Source organism: Phacochoerus africanus, chromosome 5, assembly GCF_016906955.1.
Source record: "Phacochoerus africanus isolate WHEZ1 chromosome 5, ROS_Pafr_v1, whole genome shotgun sequence".
In the NCBI taxonomy this organism is placed as follows: Eukaryota; Metazoa; Chordata; class Mammalia; order Artiodactyla; family Suidae; genus Phacochoerus; species Phacochoerus africanus.
The window spans coordinates 84,131,850-84,150,167 of NC_062548.1; the positions used below are offsets into that span (position 1 = coordinate 84,131,850).

At 41.0% G+C, this 18,318-nt stretch overlaps 1 pseudogene; it reads left to right on the forward strand.

Moving 5' to 3' along the window:
- The first annotated feature begins 2,742 nt into the window (after positions 1 to 2,742).
- LOC125128467 (nucleoporin p54-like) lies at positions 2,743 to 4,247 on the forward strand (annotated as a pseudogene).
- Positions 4,248 to 18,318: the final 14,071 nt, after the last annotated feature.

Genomic DNA, 18,318 nt, shown 5'->3' on the forward strand with positions numbered 1-18,318 from the left:
TAATTGCCTAACACTGTAAACAATCCAAATGTCCTTTGGCTGATAAATAGACAAACTGTGGTATATCCTTTTTTATTCTTATTTATTATTATTTTTTATCTTTTGTGTTTTTAGGGCCGCACCTGCGACATATGGAGGTTCCCAGGCTAGGGGTCGAATCAGGGCTGTTTCTGCCGGCCTACACCACAGCCACAGCAACACCAGATTCAAGCCGCTTCTATGACCTACACCACAGCTCATGGCAACGCTGGATCCTTAACCCATTGAGCAAGGCCAGGGATCAAACCCACAACTTCATAGTTCCTAGTTGGATTCGTTTCTTGCTGTGCCACAATGGGAACTCCAGTATATCCTTTTTTAAATCAGGTTGTTTGTTTTTCTGATATTGAGTTTTATGAGCTGTTATATATTTTGGATATTCATTCCTTGGCAGTAATATCATTTGCAAATATTTTCTCCCATTCAGCAGTTTTTCTTTTTTTTTGTCAATGGTTTCCTTTGCTTTGCAAAAGCTTTTATTTAACTAGGTTCCATTTGTTTACTTTTGCTTTTATTTCTTTTGCCTTAGGAGACAGATCCAAAAAATATTGCTAAGATTTATGTTAAAAACTGTTCAGCCTATGTTCTCTTCTAGGAATTTTATGGTTTCAGATATTATTTTTAGGTCTTTAATCCATTTTAATTTACTTTCGTATATGGTGAGGAAACTTTTTTTTTGCTTTTTAGGGCCACACCTGCGGTATATGGAGGGTCCCAGGCTAGGGGTCGAATTGGAGCTACAGCTGCGGCCTACGCCACAGCCACCGGCCTACACCACAGCCACAGCAACATCAGATCTGAGCCACATCTATGACCTACACCACAGCTCACAGCAATGCCAGATCCTTAACCCAGTGAGCAAGGCCAGGGATCAAACCTAAAACCTCATGGTTCCTAGGTGGATTCATTTCCACTGCGCCACAACAGGAACAACTCTAGGAAATGTTTTATTCTTTTACATGTAGCTGTCCAGTTTTCTAAGCACCACTTATTGAAGAAACCATCTTTTCTCTATTGTGTGTTCTTGCCTCCTCTGTTGTAGATTAATTGACCATAGGTAAATGGGTTTATTTCTGGGCTCTGTATTCTACTCCATCCACTATGTGTCTGTGTTTGTGTCAGTATTGTGCTGTTTTGATTACTGTAGCTTTGTAGTAGACTGAAGTCAGGGCACATGATACCTCCAGCTTTATTCTTTTTCTCAAGGTTGCTTTGGCAATTTGGGGTCTTTTGTGGTTCCATATAAAATTTAAGATTATTTGTTCTAGTACAGTGAAAAATGTCAGGAGCATTTTGATAGGGATGGCATTAAATCTGTAGATTGCTTTTGGTATTATGGATATTTCAACAATATTAATTCTTCTAACACAAGAGCATGGGATATCTTTCCATTTATTTGTATCATCTTCAATTTCCTTCACTGACATTTTATAGTTTTCAGAATATAAGGCTTTCACCAAATACAGAAACAACTCACACAACTCAATATAAAAGAAAAAAACAGGAGTTCCCGTCGTGGTGCAGTGGTTAACGAATCCGACTAGGAACCATGAGGTCGTGGGTTCGGTCCCTGCCCTTGTTCAGTGGGTTAAGGATCCGGCGTTGCCGTGAGCTGTGGTGTAGGTTGCAGACTCGGCTCAGATCCCAAGTTGCTGTGGCTCTGGAGTAGGCCGGTGGCTACAGCTCCGATTCAACCCCTAGCCTGGGAACCTCCATATGCCTCGGGAGTGGCCCAAGAAATAGCTAAAAAGACAAAACAAACAAACAAACAAACAAAACAAAAACAAAAACAAAACAACCAAACCAAAAAACCTGAAACAACCTGATTTAAAAATGGGCAGAAGACCTGAATAGATCTTCTTTTCCTAAGAAGATATACAGATGGCTAGCAGGTATGTGAAAAGATGTTCAACATCACTAATCACTAGAGAAATGCAGATCAAAACCACAATGAGATATCGCCTCACATATGCCAGAATGGCTATCATCAAAAAATATACAGGGAATTCCTGTCATGGCTCAGTGGAAACGAATCTGACTAGTATCCATGAGGACACAGATTTGATCCCTGGCCTTGCTGACTGGGTTAAGGATCCAGCATTGCCATGAGCTGTGGTGTAAGTCACAGACGTGGCTTGGATTGGTGTTGCTGTGGCTGTGGATAGGCCGGCAGTGACAGCTCTGATTTGACCCCTAGCTTGGGAACCTCCATGTGCCATGGATGCGGCTCTAAAAAGACAAAATTAAAAAAAAAATTTAAAGCATGCTTAAAAAAACCCTTACAAATAACAAATGTTGGTGAAGATGTAGAGAAAAGGGAATCCTTGTGTACACTGTTGGTAGGAAAGTAAATGGTGTAGCCACTATGGAAAACAGTATGAAGGTTTCGCCAAAAAAACTAAAAACAGAACTATGATGTGATCCAGCAACTTTACTCCTGGGTATATAATCAGAAAAATATGAAAACATTAATTCAAAAAGATACATGTGCCCCAATGTTCACAGCAGCACTATTTATAATAATCAAGATATAGAAGCAACCCAAGCATCCACCCACAGACGAATGGACAATGATGTGGACACATAATGGCCATATCTGCTTTACCTATACATATATTTTATTTTTGCCGAATCATTTGAAAATAAGTTGCAGAACGCACCTAGTGCCGAGGGAGCAGCACCTTGGTCCCCTGCTCCTGCGACATGGCCTTCAACTTTGGGGCTTCCTCAGGCACCTCAGGTGCCGCTGCAGCCACCACAGCCCTGTGGGTGGGTTTGGAGGATTTGGGACAACATCTTCAACAGCAGGTTCTGCATTCAGTTTTTCAGCTCCAGCTAACACTGGCACTACTGGACTCTTTGGTAGTACTCAGAACAGAGGTTTTGGACTTGGTACTGGTTGTGGCACGACAACTGGAACTGGTACTGGTTTGGGAACTAGACTTGGATTTGGAGGATTTAATACACGGCAGCAGCAGCAACTACAACAAACTACATTAGGTGGTCTCTTCAGTCAGCCTAGACAAGCTTCTACCCAGTCTAATCAACTGATAAATACTGCAAATGCTCTTTCTGCTCCAATACTACTGGGAGATGAGAGGGGTGCTATTTTGGTGAAATGGAATCAACTACAGGCCTTTTGGGGAACAGGAAAAGGATATTTCAACAATAACGTTCCACCAGTGGAATTCATACAAAAAAATCCTTTCTGCCGATTTAAGGCAGTAGGTTACAGTTGTATGCCCAATAATAAAGATGAAGATGGCCTAGTGGTTTTAGTTTTCAACAAAAAAGAAACTGATATTCAAAGCCAGCAACAGCAGTTAGTAGAATCATTGCATAAAATTTGGGGAGGAAACGGGACCCTTACTGTTAAGTGTAGAGGGTATCAAAACGTTACCAGATGATCAGACAGAAGTTGTCATTTATGTTGTTGAGTGTTCTCCAAATGGTACTTCAAGAAGAGTTCCAGCCACAACACTCTATGCTCATTTTGAACAAACCATTGTAAAAACACAATTGCATCATCTTGGTATAACCCTTTCTATGACTAGAAAGAACTTTCTCCTGCACAGATCAAACAGCTTTTACAGAATCCTCCTGCTGGAGTTGATCCTATTATCTGGGGACAAGCCAAGGTGGACAACCCTGGTTCTGAAAAGTTAATTCCTATACCAATGGTGGGTTTCAAAGAATTTCTTCAAAGACCGAAGGTCCAAGATCAGATGACTAACCAGCATCAAACCAGATTAGATATCATATCTGAAGATATTAGTGAATTACAGAAGAATCAAACTACAACTATAGCCAAAATTGTGCAATACAAGAGGAAACTCATGGACCTTTCCCACAGAACCTTCCAGGTCCTAATCGAACAGGAAAATCAGAGGAAGAGTGGATATACCATCCAAGCTGATGAAGAGCAGTTGTGAGTTCAGCTAGATACAATTCAGTGTGAACTAAATGGCCCCACTCAGTTTAAGGGCCAACTCAATGAACTGATGTCCCAAATCACAATGCAGAATCATTTTGGAGCAGTCAGATCTGAAGAAAGATATTACATAGATGCAGATCTGTTGTGAGAAATCAAGGAGCATTTAAAACAACAGGAAGGCCTTAGCTGATTAATTAGCATAATAAAAGATGACCTAGAAGATATCAAGTTGGTAGAACACGGATTGAATGAAACCCATGGTGTCTTCAATTAACAGAAGCAGTGTCTTCAATTAACAGTTCACAAACTTGTGTTTAAGGTTTGTGACATACATCTTCTTGTCATACACCAAGCTTTCCTTAAGAACGAAACTGACCATAAAGAGAGAAAAGGAAAAAAAAAAAATCCTCTCTCCTGGCTTGGTTTTTGAGAAGGCTACTGATAAATTATTATTCATCAAATCTGAAATGAGTCAACTGCTCTTCAGAGATAGCCTTTGAAAGATTTACATCTAAAAGCTGTAATTACTTTAAAAGAGAATATGTAATTACCAAAAATATGTACTTTGTACATTTTTACAATAGCATTGTTCTTCAAAATAATCAGCATTTAATGATTATTCTCCATTGAGCCTGTACTCTGCTTTCCATAGCAAGTAAATATGAAATATCAACTTTGCACATAACAACATAAACTGTATAATTACTTGGCTGTTGGAGATTTGTACTTCAGAATATAAATGTACATCAGTTTTTATATTTGTGAATTCATCTGTGGGAAGAGGAGCAAAGAAAAATCTAAGAGTATTTAGTGATTAATATGGTTTTCTTTTCATTCTATAAAGATTTGAAAATATATTTTTATATTATTTTATCTGGAATTTACAGAACACACCTAAGCAATTAGAATATAACAAAGTTACATTTTATCATTTTCCAACTTTTTAAAACCTTTTTATTTCTAAAAAAGATGAAAACTTATGAACAAATTTTTGATTATAATTACTTTTTATATAAAAAAAGAAAATAAGTTACAGACGTCATGACATTTCACCTTATTTTGTCATACATATAAGAACTTTTTTTTTTTACACATAAGATGTCTAAGAAAAGTAACAGCAACTCCAAGTATCCAACTTCCCCAACTGCAGTTAAAATGTCTTTTGTGGATTTCCCTTCGTGGCTCAGCAGAAGTGTATCTAACATCCATGAGGTTGCAGGTTCAATCCCTGGCCTCCCTCAGTGGGTTAAGGATTGGGTGTTGCTGTGAGCTGCAGTGTAGGTCGCAGACACAGCTCAGATCTGGCCTTGCTGTGGCTGCGGTGTGGGCTGTCAGCTGTAGAGTTCTGATTCGATTCCTAGCCTGCCTGGGAACCTCCATATGCCGCAGGTGGTGCAGCCCTAAAAAGGCAATAAAATAAAATAAGATATCTTTTGCAATTGCCTTTTTTCCAACCAGGATCCAATCAAGGATCATATAATGCATTTGGACATTATACCTATTTAATCTTTTAATCTAGAATAATCTATTCATGACATTTTAAAAAATCTAGACTAGTTGTCTTGCAGAATGTTTTATTTTTATTTTTATTTTTTTTACACCTGCACCTGCAGCATATGGAATTTCTCAGGCTAGTGGCTGAATTAGAGCTGCAGCTGCTGGCCACAGCCACAGCAACCCAGATCCCAGCTACTTCTGCAACCTATACCACAGCTCACGGCAATGCCAGATCTTTAACCCACTGAGCAAGGCAAGGGATCAAACCCTCATCCTCATAGACACTAGTCAGGTTCATAACCTGCTGAGCTACAACAGGAACTTCCAGAAATTTGTGTGTGTGTGTGTGTGTCTTTTTTGTCTTTTTGCCATTTCTTGGGCCGCTCCCATGGCACATGGAGGTTCCCAGGCTAGGGGTTGAATCGGAGCTGAAGCTGCTGGCCTATGCCACAGCCACAGCAAGGCGGGATCCGAGCCACGTCTGCAACCTACTTCACAGCTCATGGAAACACCGGATCCTTAACCCACTGAGCAAGGCCAGGGATCGAACCCGCAACCTCATGGTTCCTAGTTGGATTCGTTAACCACTGCGCCACGACGGGAACTCCCCCAGAATGTTTTAAAATTTCTGGATTCGTTTAATTACTTCCTCATGGTGTTACCAAATATTCTTCTCTTTATTTCTTGTAAAATAAAAGGTCTGAGGCTTGATTTGATTAAGGCTTAACTTTTGCTAAGAATAGTTCACAGGTGACAGAGACCTATTTTTCCATCAAGTTTGCCTCCCTGCAGACCTATTTTCCTACCTTCCTTTCTCATCCCATAGAGGGCTTGTATACTTGTGGCTTGTGGAGGACAAGTTTGTCCTAAATATCAATAAGACAGTTTGTCCTAAAGAAAATAAATGAAACAGCATCCTTTACCAGGCAATAAATATTTAGTAACTGCTACAGGGTGCTGGGTATATATAGCCATAAACAAATGCAAACATAATCCCACCTCCAAGGAGTTTATTGTCAAATACGTGAGACAGACATTCATGAAAAAAAAATCTAAAAATGACTTGTGATTAATGCTATGAAAGAAAAGCACAGGAGAATATGGTTCTGTGTAAAGGGGAAAGCCTCCATGGGGGTAGATCACTTGAGTTGAGAACTGAAGAATGGGCAGGTATCAAGCAGATCAAAGTCAGGGAGAAACAGGGCAGTGGGAGATGGATAATATAAGAGGTTCACCAGTTGGTGCGGCATCCAGGCACACCAGCAGGCAATTACAATCCTCTCCAGTGAAGCCATGAAGGGGGTCCATGTGCTTGACTTGGAGAGTCAGAAGCAGCTTCCCTGAGAGAGTGATGTCTGAGCTAAGGCCTGAAGGGTGAACAAGTCAGTGGAGATATATAGAAGATTGGGAAACAAACAGCTAACTAGTTAGTTGCTAGAATTAAATCTGTGTAGGAATTTAGGTTCAAGAAAACTGGAGTGTTCTTGCCAAAAATTTTAATCTGAGATAATCAAGATTCTAGGCATAACTTTGGTTTACAGGAAGTAAATTTTAAATCACAGGGCAATTTTAAATCACATCGCCTTAAATTAAAAAAATCCTAAACAGAGAAGCTCAGAGTTATAGTCAGACCAAACCGGTTAGTGATCTGTACTGTCTTCCAAAAGAACTGTGGAATCTTGGAAGAAAAGATGGCCCATTAAAGCCTTTTCTTCCATTTCATTTCCTTAAATACTCAGGTTAGGCTAGCACTCAAACCCATTCCCCGCTAGAATAAATAGCCCTGCTATTGTTGCTTCTAATATTAATTATGATAATTATTTTAAAATTACGTCTTCCTTAAGCCGCACAGCTAACAAGGAGCAGAGTCAGAATTCAGTCCAAAATTGCTGGCTCCTAAGTACCCATATTTAACCATCACACAACACTGCCCCTAGTAATGATACAGAAATCTACCAAGGTGAAGGTAAGAGAAAGGAGCTTTTTGTAATAAAAGTGAAAAGAAGGAACAGATACTCTTTTAGCACAATAAGGACACAGCAGCAGTGCCAGCAGGAGGTTAATTGGCTCAGTATGAATGGTCTAGTTATTTTTAGATGTTTGAACAGGAGGCCAGACCACAGTGGCCAGAAATTTCCATCCCCCACCCTCCTTCAGGAACAGAAAATGACTGTGCTTTTAAGAAATAAAAAGCTGTTGGGATCTTTGGGAGCAGGAATAGAGAAAAGGACTATGGGGAAGGGGAATATGAGAGGCAGCAGGAAGGAGAGGTTGGGGTAGGGAGGTCTGCTAATCAGAAGTTGGCCTATAAATGCCATGGCCACTAAGCCCCCTTACTCATGGTTGAACAGTTTATAGCGGCTGCTCAAACCTCTGTCACGCTGTGCACTCTAGGCTGCTTAGAATATGAAGCCTGAATTTAAAAATTCACTCACCACATTCCATGATTCTGTGTTTTCTTTAACAGCCAACTGGAAGATGTTTTGTTAGGAACTGTCTCATGATGGGATTCCATCAAGTTCTACTAAGGGCAGGCACTATGCTAAGGGCTTTAGATACATTCATTGCCTCAAATCCTCTCAACGACCTACCAGAAAGGGTCACGGAGACTTAGTTATACTCACCTAAGATCACAAAACTGCCAAGCCAGAGAATTTAAAAAATTTCCAGTCTATCTCAGCCTGATTATTTTGTAAGATACATAGTTTTGTAAAAATACAAAAGGAAGTTTAAAAAAGATACACAATACAGGCATATCCTGTTTTATTGCATTTTGCAGATACTGCTATTTCTACAGATTGAAGGTTTGTGGAAACCCTATGCTATCAGACAATGGTTAGCATTTTAAAATTAAGGTATGTACCTTGTTTTCTTAGACATAATGCTACTGCACACTTAGACTACAGTACAGTGTAAATATAATAATTTTATATGCTTTGGAAAACAAAAAAATATTGTGTGATTTGCTTTATTTTGGTATTTGTTTTATTGTGGTGATCTGGAGCCAAAGTATGTATCTCCCAGGTATGTCTGTACAAACTCAACCTCATTACAACAGACATTGCCGTAAATGTTTAACACTTACTATGAATGTCTGTACCAGTCTTGTCCCAGACTGGCATTAGGATAGAGTGGTACATCAGAATTATTTCACAATTTTCACCAAGTACGTGTACCTGCCCTCCACCCAGACTCTGATTCCACAGACTTGGCATGTTTAATAGATACGTTCCCCGCCCCCCCCCCGCCCCCGCCCAGGTTCTGATGTCCACCCCTGGTAAAGAACTATTCGATGCTCTAATGTATTACCAAAGCTTCCAGTTTAGTGCAAATTCAGACAATCAGGATCCTCTTTCACTAAAACGAGTACTGGGCAGGGTAGTGGGGATAGGAGGAAGGGCAAGACTTTCAGGGCACCCGGGCATTTCCACCTGGTACCATTTCAATATCTCTTTCTTTTTTTTTTCCTCTTTTTACGGTCGCACCTGTGGCACATGGAGGTTCCCAGGCTAGGGGTCTAATTGGAGCTGTAGCCGCTGGCCTACACCACAGCCACAGCCACAGCAATGTGGGATCCAAGCTGTGTCTTCGACCTACACCATAGTTCACGGCAATGCTGGATCCTTAACCCACCTGAGCAAGGCCAGGAATTGATCCTGCATCCTCATGGATACTAGTCAGATTCAGTTCTGCTGAGTCATGATGGGAACTCCTCAATATCTTTTCAACTGAAAACTTTTGATAGGTGGATCAAGTACGAAATCTCTCTGAGCAGCAAATTAGAAAGTCACAAGTGCCTTTTGCAGATAACCACTCCCATCTCAGATGACATCTATTATGTTGCTGCCAACACAGCCCTGGCCTAGTAAGAACAGGCCATTTCCTACATCCTGCATTTGAGGGATTCAGAGAACAGTCCACCCCAGAGAAAAAGTGTAGTTCTTCATTCATCCCAGAAATCCGCACACTGCTGGGGCAGCCAGGCATTTTCAGGGAGGAAGAACACACTCCAGTTTTTCAGATCAGGGCCATCAGCAAAAAGAAGAGGGATGAGGCCTCACAGAAAGTCTCACAAGAGACTGTAGTGTGACCAGGAAATGCCATGTGCAAGCCTTCTCTCAGGGAAAAAGTCCAGTGACCTAAGTGATCCCAACAGAAGTAAGGATAGGCAAGAATCTTGTGAAAAAAGGAAAAATAGCTTGACTGAGACAAAATATAATTTATCCATTTTTTCACAATGCTTACTTTTTATTAGTATTACTGGTATGCATGTGTGTGTTCAACTGACCCTACCACAATGGAACACAAGTACACACAGAGTTGGAGGTACACCATGGGTACTTTTCTCTCAGTCCCAGTCCTTGATGGATAGGTTCATGTAGCTGGTACTCAATAAAATTTGGAAATATTCCTCCAATTTTATTCTCTAAAATAGATTGAAAGCTCCTTGATGGACAATATAGTTTCACACTATATCAAGGTCTCCTAAAAATTTATAAGAAAAAGACAAATAACTAAAAACAAACAGGCAAAGAATATGGGCCACTTCACAGAAGAGGAAATTAGCAAAGATGTGAAAAGATGCTCAACCTCACTGATAACTGGAAAAATGCAAGGCAAAACGAGATATTGTTTTTGACTCATATTGGCAAAAGAGCATTATTATTAAGATATTTTTCCACACTACTTGTGAAAGTACAAGTTGGTTGGCTACTTCAGAGGCTATTTGCCAATATCTGGCTGCATCCTGAATTTGAGGAATTCAGGGAACTGTGCTGGAGCCAGTTCATACCAGCTTGCCAGAGCCAAATGTGATTATCTCCTCTTAACTCCAAGTTCGGTAATGCCACATTAGTAGTTTGAAATTGGCTATGGTGGGAGAACTCACATGATGGAAATAGAATAAATGCTACAAATCAGTCTCTAACCCCCCTTTTTGGGAGACTAGTTGTTAAACATTTATCATACCCTACAGTCTATTTGTCATTGTCTAGAATCTAAAAAGCAATTCCTGTTTTCAAAAATATATTTGCACATGTATACAGTGAGGCACATGCAAGGATGTTCACTGCAGTATTGTTTGCAATGGGGAAAAACTGGGAATAACCTGAAAACACATTGATAGGGATTTAAAAAAAACACACACACCAGGAGTCCCCGTTGTGGTTCAGCAGAAACGAATCTGACTAGTATCCACCAGGACACAGGTTTGATTCCTGGCCCTGTTCAGTGGGTTAAGGATCTGCAGTTGCTGTGAGCTGTGATGTAGGTCGCAGACTCGGCTCGGACCCTGCGTTGCTATGGCTATGGCTATGGCATAGGCCAGCAGCTACAGCTCCAATCAACCCCTAGACACAAGTGCAGCCCTAAAAAGAAAAGAAAACAAAACAAAACAAAAAACCACCAAACCATTATATCTATGGAATACTATACAGCAGTTGAAATTAATGAGATAAACTTTTGGGAGGAAAAAAACTTCTCTGCTAACTTAGGTCCATCTGAGGGAAGTAGGCTGCACATGAACTGATAATAGACAAATCAATAGGAGAAAAATATATTATGAATGGAGGACCAGCCCAAAGTACTCCCTGTGGTACTCCAGAACAGCTCCCAGAATAGCTAAGGATAAAGGATTATATATATCAGCTTAATGGAGAGGAGGGGCTTGGGGCTACAAAGGATGGTGAGATGTATTTACACAATTTTAGGGGGGATGCCCCAAGGTCAGGCTTCCTGATTTGAGCTATGAGGGTGACGGAGGTAGAGTGCTGGCAGCTGGCTCTAGTAGAGCTCTGTTTTGATCAATAAAGAAGTCCTAATGAGATTTCTTTCAGCATCTTCTGTAGCTTAGACTTTTCCACTTTGAAGCATTCTCTGTATGAGTCTGGTGGATTGTTGGTTTCTGCAGTACTAATTTAGAAAAGTCCCAAGACATGTTGTTGAGGGAAAAAGCAATTTTTAGGATAACACATACAGTGTGATTGCACTTATGTTACAGGAATACATAAAACAATACCATAAATATGGGCATATGTGCAGGTTGGAAAAGATTTTTTTAAAATAACAACAACATGGAAGGAGATCACTCAAAGTAACCACAGAGGTTTCTCGCTGGGGAAGAGAGGAAACCAGGATGGATGGTATTGGTCATAGGGGACTTTTTAGTTTTCGTTTGTCCTTTAAACGCTTTTCAAGGACAATATTTCCATGTATTACTTGTGTAAAGTTAAAACCAAACCAAAACAGCTTCTTGAAGACAGAAATGTCCATACACTTCCAAAAGGCCAAGGTCAGTGTTCTGAGCTCCTAGAATGGAAGGGCACCCTCTTACCGGTGAAATTTAATTCCTTTTCCAGTGGCCTGGGCCTTAGGTAGCACTACACTTCCTCAAAGGGCACTCTGAAAACTTTGTGGGATATCAGGCCTGATTAAGACCCTTAATAGTCCCTGAAAAACACTGAAAAGATTACGTCTCCTCCTTTCTCTGCATTTATGATTCAAATTAAAAGTACTATGAAAACAAAGAAATCTTACCAAGTCCTGATTTTTCCTATGACTATGGCAATACTTCTAACAGTTGAAAAAATATTAATCTCTCAAAAAACTTTGACTTTGCTGGAAGCATGTGCTTAATTCTTACTGATTGGGTGATCTATCACCTGGCAAAATAAGGGTGCGAAATGGAAAAATTCACCAGCAAGCTTCAGTCTTGTGTCAGGAACAGGTTAAGATAAAAGAATAGAAGAATTAAAATAAACAAATAAAAAGTTTTTGGAGTTCCCATCATGGCTGAGTGGTGACAAACCCGACTAGTATTCATGAGGAAGCAGGTTTGATCACTGGCCCCACTCAGTGGATTAAGGACTTGGTGTTGCTGTGATCTGTGCTGTAGGTCACAGATGTGGCTCCGAACCCAAGTTGCTGTGGCTGTGGTGTAGGCCGGCCGCTGTAGCTTTGATTCAACCCCTCACCTGAACTTCCATATCCTTTGAGTGCAGCCCTAAAAAGACCAAAATAAACAAATATTTGTTTAAAGCATGGAAGGAAAGGATAAGAGTTTAATCACTAGTTGTCTCCTCAAGTCTGCTCCTTAAAAAACCATGCACATAGTTAACTGGCTAAGCTTCTAGGTGCAAATCCAGGTGTGGGGTGTGATCTGCAAAGAATGGCCCTGCTGTTATGCGGCAACCACTTCTCTCCTGGGCTCACCCAGGGCAACAGGGACTAGCTAGTTGGGTCTTGCCCCTCTAGCAATGCTTCCCGGCCTGTTTGCCCACAGGGGCTGTGAGTTGATTCTCCCAGGGTCAGGTCCCCAGTGAGGAGGTTTCTCCAGCTCTTCAGGGAACTTCAGAATCAAATTCCCTTAGCTTTTTATTCAACTGTTCCCTATGTGTACAGGGAGAGGTAAGGAGACTGTTAAACTTTCACCTCATCCTTCCCTGTTTATTAAAATTATATACCTAAGCACTGATGAAGAGAAGGATCAGTTTTTTCCACCTGTCTTAGGTAGGGCACTGGATGGTTCTGATAACTTGCCCCCTAGATACTCCTGGACTCAGATTCTCTGGTTATTATTTACTTATTTATTCCGTGTGTGTGTGTGTGTGTGTGTGTGTGTGTGTGTGTGCTTTTTAGAGCCACACCTGTGTCATATGGAAGTTCCCAGGCTAGGGGTCCAATTGGAGCTACAGCTGCCGGCTTACGCCACGTCTGCAACCTACGCCACAGCCACAGCATCGCCGAATCCTTAACTCACTGAAACCAGGAATTGAACCCACATCCTCATGGTTACTAGTCAGGTTCATTACCACTGAGCCACAACAAGAACTCCTACTTATATATTCTTTACCTTCTTCCTGATACTGGGGGAAAAGACTTTTGTCCTAAAGACCAAAAAAAAAAAAAAGGCCATAAATAAATAAATAAATAAATTTCCTAAAGACCATAGCTGAAGTGGTGGTACACTACCCAGCAAATGGTTACATCTATGGTTTAATGGATCATACAGTAAGTGACTTAGGAAGTGATTTGCTTTCTTCCACCTCAGAGGAGATCTGGGGAAAGGCACCTCCTTGGCCTGTGGGGTCTAAAGCCAGGAGGACCTTCAGTGCCCAGAGGACTTGGCCCCTCACCTCTAGCCCCCATTATGGCCAGCCACTCCAAGTGAGGCTGGGACTCCAGGGAAGAGGGAAATGTTACCTGGCCCTCTGTCTTCCTGGGCCATTCTTTGGCTGCTATCAGTTGACAGCAAACACAAACCCTCTGAGCATAGTTCAGTTTCCTCAGAGTAACAACATTCACTCCCTTTAAGTCACAAGTGAACTCTGCTTTGAGGAAAAAAGCAGGCATGGATTTCCCTCTATTTTAATACCCTCATTTCTTCCTGCAAACAGCTTGAGGGGTGTGAACATGAATCTCGTGGGCTAACAAGGCAAAGTTTCATATTTACGTTCTCTCTTTCCCTTCCCTTTCCAGAATCTAGGCCCTGGGGATTCTTTATAGGGGGCAGGTAAGCGACCCTTTAAAGAACAGACTTCACCTCCCTTCCCAGCTGAGCCAGAATGGGCCCACAGCTCTGCCAGGGAAGCAACAAAAACTGCTTCTGGCCTCATCTCCCCAGGGAGGGAGCGCTCCTTGGGGTTTGTTTGGTGGCGCAGTCCCGTGTCTGCTAGCAGTCATAAGTTCTTTGACTCCAGCTATGTTTAGCTTTGTTTGATTGTCTTCCATGGGAACACAACAGCATTAGTCTCCCTTTTCTCAGCTCTCCATTTAGAACAACTCATCACCTAGAACCTGAGCCCCAGATGATGAGCCAGATAAGATCCAGCTCTGTAAACATCCATCAAGAGAAAAAGCAGGAGTTCCTGTCATGGCTCAGTGGTTAAGGAATCCGACTAGTACTCATGGGGACTTGGGTTTGATCCCTGGCCTTGCTCAGTGGGTTAAGGATCCGGTGTTGCCCTGAGCTGTGGTGTAGGTCGCAGCCTCGGCTTGGATCCTGTGTTGCTGTAGCTGTGGCTGTAGCATAGGCTGGCAGCTGTAGCTCCGCTTCGACCCCGAGCCTGGGAACCTCCATAATGCTGCAGGCATAGCCCTGAAAAGACAAAAGACAAAAGACAAAAAAAAAAAAAGAGAGAGAGAGAGAGAGAGAGAAAAAAAGCAGACCCCTTCCATGAAGAGGTGTGGCCTCACCCATTCCTAGTAACATGTTTCCTCTCCACCTCCAGATCCAAAGATAACACCCCTCTACCTTTCACAAGTTGATTTTAAAAGCTTTGGCTTAAAATCTCTCCTGACTCCAGCCTCCTCTGACCTTTCCCTTTGCTGAACTCTCATAGCAATTACATTTGCACCATTCAATTTAGCATTTAATTGGCTACCGACCTGTATTGCTTGTACACTGCTTCATGGTTAACTGGTTGTAGCTTCCCAAGGAGATGATTCCTAACAGTAGTAATAATGATAATAATAAGAGCAGCAGCAAACATTTACATGTGCTGACTTGGTGCAAATATACTCTAGGTACTTTTCACATGTTAAATTTATTTTATTCTCCCAATGCAACTGAAGAAGTATTATTATATTATCATCTCCTTTTAACAAATGAAAAAACTGAGGCCCAGAGATGTCAAATAAGTTGTCCAAGGTCACACAATTAGCAAATAAAAGAGCCCTGGATTTGACCTAGGTCAAAGAGCCCTGAGGTCTCTAAAAGATGTCTTTTAGACTTCTCCTAAATCTTACTTATCTTACAGTATCTAACTCTGTGAATTAGATTTATCATCCCTTTTTCAAAAAAAATCATCCCTATTTTCAGGTGAGAAAACTAAACTTGCCTGAGGTCACACAGCCAGAAACCTGCTCTGAGTCAAACCTAGATCTCTCTGACTTGCATGCTTTCATCTTCTTACCAAATGGAAACTATGGATTTGATTAACACCTAACTCAATCATCATATCTCTGATGCTCACTCATCTCACAGCACGATTGCGGAGACTTTCGCAGGCAGGGGGAGGGGGAAGGACACAAAGAGGATGAGATAAGGTGCCCATCCTTAGCAGTTCACAGCGTGGGGGAGACAGACGAGGAGGTGTACTAAATGCTGCAGGCACTGGGATGGCAGCTGCGACAGTTCAGCAGGCACAAGGGGATGAGGATGGATTACTGAGAGATTCTTGGTTGTCACACAGGGGAGTGAACTCAGACTTTTAATAAGATTTTAAATTCAAAGTTTTGTGACTAAAAAACATTTTGTGATAAACACTCTTGACCAAAATATTCAACCAAGAGCACCCTGAGTATTCTCATTCATTAGGTTTCCGCTATAAATAATAATCCTCTCTAAGACCACTTCAGATTGTTGTTATTTTCTGGTTGCCCCTGGCTCCATAAACCTTAAGGGGTTGGTAGAGGTGGTGAGATTGCCTTCTGGGAATTCGTGAAACTCCTGATACTGAATGAAAAATTCAGCGAATATGGAATATGTGCATGTCTTTTTTTTTTTTTTCCTGGTAAAGAGAGACCAACACTTTCATTGGATTCTTTACAACATAAGTGTCATCCAAAAGTTACAAACCACTAAAAACATGTTTTGAAGGTATACCCAAATGTGTAACTATATAACTATAGGTATGTGTGTGTGTTGTTGTGTATGTCTTACTTGTTTACTTTTATGTGCACAGAAAGTGTCTGGAAAGAAATATGCCAACCTGTTAACAGCAACTACTTCAGGAGAGAGATTTATTTTTTTTCCTAAAGCAGAAGGCAAGGAGGAATCACTTTTTGCTTGATACAATTCTGTACTGTTTTAAAAATTAATTTTTTGGGGGCTGCATCTGCAGCATACAGAAGTTCCTGAGCCAGGGATCGAACCTGGGCCGTAGCAGTCACAACACCAGATCCTTCTTAACCACTAGCCACCAAACAACTCCAATTTTAAATAATTTTTTTTTCTTTCTCATTTTAGGGCCGCACTTGCAGTATATGGAGGTTCCCAGGCTAGGGGTCTAATCAGAGCTACAGCTGCCAGCCTACACTACAGCCACAGCAATGCCAGATCCGAGTCCTGTCTGCAATCTACACCACAGCTCACAGTAATGCCAGATCCTTAACCCACTGAGCGAGGCCAGGGATCGAACCCGCAACCTCATGGTTCCTAGTTGGATTCATTTCTGCTGTGCCATGACAGGAACTCCCAATTTTAAATAATTTTTAATGAGCATATGTTACTTTTATAATTAAAAACGTAAAAAAAAAAATCTTATTTCTGTTCTACTGTACTGTGAGTAGACTATGTTGAGAAAACTCTAATAGTATGGAAGTGGTTGCTACATTGTCATAGTGAACTAATGGCCAAGAGTTATGCTGTATTTAGAAAGCTTGGGTCATGGTTGTACAGCAAGGCTAAGGATAATCTGCTCCCTGCTTGCGTACTGGGGACAGCCAGGGAGCCTCATGTGGCAGCACTCATCTTGACACCGTACTAGAGATGGCTGGCACTAGATGGACAGTGAGGCCAAGGTCATCAGAAAGAGATCAGGCACTACAGAGACAGGTTTCAAGTGACACTGGACCTCAAGGCAGGTTTCAAGTGACACTGGACCTCAAGCCCCCATGGTCATATCTCCACAGAAAAATCATCACCGTAGGAACCATCATCATCCAAACACAATGAGAAAGGGCAGAGTTATATTTTATAAGCACATTTTATTCTTCTGTTGAGTCTGGTAGATAAAACATAGAGATGGAAGACAGTACCTTAAGGTCACTTCCTGTTCATGGCCTTGTACAAGTCCCCTTGCCCTGACTTGCAGATATTTTCCCATTTTGCCAAGATGATAAAACAGCTTCTACCAAAAGCCTCCAAAACAGTCATTCTGCGAGCAGTGCCACATTTTAGCCATGGCTCTAAAAATAGCCAGAATAAGAATTATATAAAATTTCCAAATTTATGTTTATTTACTTAATATAAAAACCGTATAATAGCAGCATTAAGGATTGAAGCTATTTCCCTTTTTCAGGCTAAATTCTTTTACAACTAATAGTTTAATCCCTCATGCCACTTGTGCAATCAAATCCATATTCTCCCTCTTTCCATTTCTTCCCTGCCTGCATCCAGTGAATCAAAAGAACTTGAAACCCTACACCGAAAGGAAACAGAAAGCTAGCCAAGAGCAGGTAAAAGAGAAACATAAGGCCTAATTATAGTCCTTGGGGAATAAAAGATGTAAATATACAAGTATGTACAGCTTTAGTATTTTCTTTTGATACTATATGTCAGTTGGCATCATTTATCTGACAGGAAGCAGCCGATGTAGGTTCCTTTGCAACCAATGCTGCTGAGTTCTGTGTAAAGCTGTGATGCTCTGAGAGATGACTATGGCTGTCCTCAGATAAGGGAGAACTTTCTGCACTTACATAAAAATTGCTACTTTTCAAATTTTGAAATAAAAAACTATATACTTTGCAACTAGAGTTAAGTGCAAACTAATTATGTTCCTTAAGTTTTCCCTTCTGCTGGCTAAATCACTGTCTAAAATATTTGAAAACCTTGGCTGGAATGTTGGGTAGTTAAAAATTATAAGGTGGCAACTGTCCCATTAAAACCCATTCTTTTCAGCATCCTGTGCTTTTAGGAAAATATCCAGTCATCTTTGAGCTGACCCTAGAAGGCTTCCTTCTATATCTCTGACCCTTCACTGGTCTAGATAGTTATTGTGTGCTTCAGAAAACAATATTTTCTAATATCTGTTTAACATTTATTTTCCTTTAATGTCTTTCTTTTTTTTTTTTTTTTGTCTTTTTGCCATTTCTAGGGCTGCTCCCATGGCATATATAGGTTCCCAGGC